We start from the raw sequence: 5,876 nt of genomic DNA on the forward strand, positions 1-5,876 counted from the left end.
CGATCAGTTTTTTGCCAGCAAAGACCAAAAATTTTATGAGCGTGGAATTATGCTACTACCAGAAAGATGGCAAAAGGTGTTGGACCAGAACGGTCAATATATAATTTAATAAAGTATTTGTTTATTATACGAAAACTGTCTTTCATTTCCACAAAAAAAAAAACGAAATGACTTTCCGAACAGCCCGATAGAAGGAAAGAAACGCAAAGTCAAAACTGCAATTATAACTGAAACCCTAGAAAAAGATAATTACTTTTACAAAATAAGATAGATATATTAAAGAAAGAAATACCTTGAGCCAATAAAGAAAGTTTAACGCAAGTAAGGCGAATTATCAAACACAATTTAGCAGTAAAGGAATCGAACAACATCAAAATTAACAATCAAGGTAATAAAACAAAAACAAAAGTAAAATGTCAAAGTCTCTCGAAAGAAGAAGGCTGCACAGAAACTGACTATTACTCCTGATTAGTAGCAGTAGCAGCAACGATTCCTGGTCAAATTCCGATTCTGGCACGACTGATGAAATTTCTGAGACCGATACTTTACTACAATACTAATGCACAATAGCCAGTCAAACGATAAAAGAGACGATAGATGCAACATTTGTAAAAGAAAATATTCAGAAAGCGTTGAGGATTGGTAGATACCACAGATGTGCAAAATTTATGAGAAATGGATCCATGAAACTTGTGGTGTTAGAGGTGTTCTTAATTTTTTTCTATTCCCTTTGTCACTAAAATTTGTAATATACAAGTGCCTTAGTTTTAAACAAATGTTCAGTTAGCTAAATTATAATAAAAAGTAAATTGTTAATTTCAATTTTTTTTAAAAATGTAGTTTCGCAGCATACGTACACGTACCTATTGATTAATAATCAGGACGTGTATCGCAAAGTAGAAGCTGATTTTCCTTATTATTATTGTATTGTCCTTTTCATAAACCAATCGTGTCCCTTTCAATACATTCTATCTATGAAACATTTTTTTTAAGTTGAAAAAATATACAACTAAGGATAAAAAATGGTTTGTTGTTGTGTCCTATTTCGATACTGACATAACTGAGCTACCTAATTTTCTTAGTAAATTTTTAATTTTTTATTTCATTTATTTACCAAAATCCTCAAAAAATGTCCCTTTCATGCCACCTCTATAAAATTTCATGATAACCCATTGAGTAATTAAGGCATGAAATCGACTACAGAAAACTAATTTTTGTATCCCTCGAGAACAGTATTTTTTTTTAGATAAAAGGTACCCTATGCCCCCTTCTGCACCCCTAACAATGTGTCAACAAAATTTCATGATGATCGATTGAGTAATTAAAGGGGAGATCGACCACATAAAACTAATTTTTGTATCCGTCGGGAAAAGTATTTTTTTCTGGATAAAAAGAACTCTATGCCGTTTTCTGCACCCCTAACAATGTGTTTACAAAATTTAGTAGATAAACCGTGAAAAGCCGACAACAAATTTCATCTTATCAAACATGTATGTAATCTAAAAATATTTTTACCAATTTCAGATCAAAGATTTTACCTACTTATATTCTTTTTCTGAACATGTAAAACTGTAAAAATCGTTTAATTGGTTTTTTAATGGATAATTAATGAGCCATTGAAATAGGCATTTAGCCAACTGGTTAATATTTTCTCGGTTCCACTATTTGTAAGTATGATTGATGTATATTTAGACCGTTCTAAATGCGATTAATTACAAATATGAAATATCAAATACGTTCTACATGTTTACAAAGATTTCGTTTCTTTCTGTAACTCTTATAAGTGGTTTACAAGCTAAAAGCACTTTGTAAATTACTTCTCTGAAATGTGTTCATTTTGCCGACGTTAACAAAATAATTGAAATGTGCTAATTACATTAACACAATCGAAAATTTTCACACTTTCATAACTTGTATCATTTCAGTGATTAAAGCAAACATATNTAAATATTATTTTGTTTGTATAAAGTCGAGGTAGGCACTACTACAGGGTAATACCATACAGCGGTTTTTCGCATTTTACACTAACAAAAAGTGACAAAGAAATTTCTTCATACTTTTTGAAGTGAAACTTCTTTACGCACGGTAGGGTAAGTTTCGTTTCATGCGAGTTTCTATGTAACGAAATCATGCAACGGATGTTCCCCTCTACTCGGCCACATAGTCGAGTTCGTAGTGGGGATCGCTTGAGCCGTGAGCAAGCTTTAATACAACGTTCGTTACCGCCCTAACAAAATGTATGAATGTATTTGTATGTGTTTGTGTATGTGTGCCTACACCAGTGGTTCCTAACCTTTTTAATATTTTTACCCCTGTGACCTATTAGGAAAACTGATTTTACCCCGATATTAAAATGTTATCAACACAAGCAAATACAAATATCTTCAATAATCAGAAATTGCATATCAGTCTTAATTACAATTTTATATATCTAAACAATAAATTAGGTAAAGATAGTTGATGTGATGCTTGGTATTATTTTTTCGAGTTTTTTTGACGTGACAACGTCTTATAATTCGATGGAGCCGGCTGCACACACGAAAAAACATGACTCATGCGGCGTTACCTCGCTCTGAGGCGTTCCATTTAAGGCTTGANTTTTCGTCGATAATAATTAAAAGAGAGTCCCCATATAAGCGGGAGAGTTACATTGAATATACTGCACCCATACAAGATTAATAAAATGTCAACACCGTGTTTGCTTTTTACGTTCAGCCAGTTTAATTTTCATATTAATACGAAATGTTAGAACTTCATCATATTATACTGTACAGGATATGACAGGCAATTTAACGCTAAAACCTTTTCGAAAATTCACTTCGCTTTCATGTTCTCTTTTTACTTGCCTCGCTTAATAAATGCATGTAAGTCCAAGCACTTCAGTACTGCACGACATTTTAACGTCATACGTATAATGAAAAATGAATCTATTCCTATTTTACTTTACAAACTTAGAATGATTATTAAAATAATAGAGGTAGCAATTTAGGTAAAACAAATTTAGAGGAAGTTAAGAAATGGGAAAGGGTCATTATTCGTCTGAAGCAGTGGTTCCTAACCTTTTTAATATTGTTACCCCTGTGACCTGAAACTGATTTTACCCTGACCTTAAAATGCAATACAAACAACACAAGCAAATACAAATATTTTTAATAATCACAAATTGCACATCAGTCTTACAATTTGATATACCTAAACAATAAATTAAGTAAACATAGTTAGTGTAATGGTTGGTATTATTTTGCATTTAATTTTTTTTATGTTAGCTTTAATTTCGCTTGAAGCGTATATCCTAAGTCATGTTCCACATTTAGAAGGATTTTGGTCTTTGTTTTCAGTGTATGAAAAACCACTCTCACATTTATAGGTGGTGGCAAAGGGTATTCACATTTTTAAAGCTCTGTTAACTAGAGCAGGATATTCGGCACCAGCTTTTCGCCATAATCATGTTTGAAATTCTACTCTGCAAGTAGTATTCTGGCGTAGTCCAAGATATTCCACCTTGGCTGTTAGGTCTTCATCTTTAATAATGTTATCATCCGTAGTACATGGTCTTAATGTCAAAGAACTGGACTGACGATTATCCATATCCGGAAAATATTGATTCAGCGAGTTTATTGCTGCAGATAAATGCCGAATTACAGAATTTTCCAATGTGATCTTGCTTGGTTCAATATTTACCAATTNATGTCTGTTATATTTATAAATAACAAAATACGTATTCATTATTTCCCTGATCATTACTTACTATCAAATAATTTTGAGTTTTTTTATCGGGTCAATATCATTTTTGATCATAATACCCTAACGTTTCACTCACGATTGAAAACTACTTCATGGAATATTTTCCATTTATTCTCCTTAGTTTGGATAAAAATAAGCGAAAAATCTAGGCACTTAAAGGTTTAAAGGTCTATATTTGCGTGTAGTTGTGTAATGTTGGTTCTACATGCAAATATAAACCATTCAGCCCTTAAGTGTCTAGATTTTTTGCTTATTTGTATCCAAACTAAGAAGAAATAGAAAATATTCCTTGAAGAAGTTTTCAATCGTGTATGAAACGTTGGGGTATTATAATAAAAAATGATGTTGACCCGTTAAGAAATTCAGAATTATTTAATAGTAAATAATGTGGTTGTACGGGTGCGAAACATGGACGGTGGGAGCTGCGGAAAAGAAAAGGTTAAAACCGTTCGAAATGTGGTGGATATCGTGGATAGAGAAGATTAGAAATGAAGAGGTATTAGAAAGAATAGGAAAACAGAGGACTCTATGGAAGTCAATAAGAAATAGGAGAGATTAGTTGGTAGGCATGAAGGTCTAGTCAGAGACATATTAGAGGCAGAAATGGGAGTTAAGAGGGGTAGAGGTAGACCTAGATTTGATTATTGACTGTTCGCAAATAGTTAAGGATGTGGATTGTTCTAGTTTTAGGGAAATGCGAAGATTAGCTCAGGATAGGAAGGAGTGGAGATGCGTGTCTAACCAGTCTTAGGACTAATAACCTTATGATGATGATGAAGTAGTGGTCAGGGAAATAATGAATACGTATAATGATAAGTAGAAATCTAAATTATTATCATAACTATACCACACGATGAAAGATGTGTTGCATTATTCCTATTACTGTTATAGCGAAATTATTTATTAATAATATTTAAAAATGAGGNCTATTAGATTTTCCCGTTTATTCATTAATAATTATTTATTTATTAAAATGTAGATAATTCAGAAGTTGCAACTAATGAAGCAATTAATTAATCTAATTATGATGACATATAGTAGTAAGAAAATCACAAACAAAGGAAATATTCTACAATATTCTTCATCATGTTTCAAATATTTTACGTATGAAGTAGTAGAGCAAAAAAATGAATTTTTACAATATTTCGATGTACAGTTCCACCGATAGCCAATTGGAGTGATAAAACTTGAGCAATAATCGATAACTGTAGCTTTGCATCGTTACTATCTATTACAAACAATGATAATAACCAGTGAGAGAGTGCAGCCCTCGTTAGGTCTTTAGCAATAAATCACAGCAGACATTCAACTTCGAGATCTAACTTAATTCACAGGAGACGCAACAGGTTCGCTAACAGACTAAACACCAAAGGACCAAAATGCATATTGTACTGTCTACTTACTTAAATCCAAAATTTGCTAATATTTTGCAACTTTCCCATCATGAGAAACTGAACCGAACTGTTTGTCTACTACATTGTATGGTAACAAAGAAACAACTTTCTCACAACTTTTCCCCACAAACTGAAAAACTTATGCTACACAAATTAGAGTAACGGGAAAACCGTATGAAATACATCTGGTAAGACGTATAACGAATAAATTCATAGTCGCATAAACCACCGAGATTCGTGCAATCGCGATTACAAGCCGACGTAAAATATGTACCGTTCACGCGTTCGGAAGTCGCGTCGCGACGCTTATCTGCTGGGCTTTCGCGGACCAACAAGTGAGGCTGTTGAAAGCACACCCGGGAGATGATGCTCGAGGGAAGAGAGCGCATGATCTCGCAACGGGAGTACCTACAAGAACCCATACTTCCTCGGATGACCCCCTGTGGTTGTTCGTTTTTTTACAATTGCATCCTATATGCTACACCAGTACATACGTTTCTAAAAGCAACTCATAAATTTAAATTTCAATTGCATTAAATTCCTTGAAGTTTATTAATGTATCTGTCACGTCCTGGAGTATAGTGATACGTCAAAGAGGTATTTTTCAGTTCATATCCTACCCTCTTTATTTTTATGTTAGATATACTTTTATTAAATTAGTAAATGCAACAATATTATTTTAGAATAGTAGTAGATATACGTATCCAAATATCAACAATAAATACTTGTTGCTAATTG

At 32.9% G+C, this 5,876-nt stretch overlaps 1 protein-coding gene across 1 annotated transcript in view; it reads right to left on the bottom strand.

Moving 5' to 3' along the window:
* Positions 1-5,447, bottom strand: part of LOC112904991 (potassium voltage-gated channel subfamily H member 8-like) — a 205,238-nt gene extending 199,791 nt beyond the window's left edge. The window contains exon 1 of the mRNA XM_025976430.1: positions 5,148-5,447. The gene's annotated coding sequence lies outside the window, so the exon portion shown is untranslated. The remainder of the gene's footprint in view (positions 1-5,147) is intronic.
* Positions 5,448-5,876: the final 429 nt, after the last annotated feature.

The sequence above is a fragment of the Agrilus planipennis genome, unplaced genomic scaffold (genome assembly GCF_000699045.2).
Source record: "Agrilus planipennis isolate EAB-ADULT unplaced genomic scaffold, Apla_2.0 scaffold241, whole genome shotgun sequence".
Classification (NCBI taxonomy): Eukaryota; Metazoa; Arthropoda; class Insecta; order Coleoptera; family Buprestidae; genus Agrilus; species Agrilus planipennis.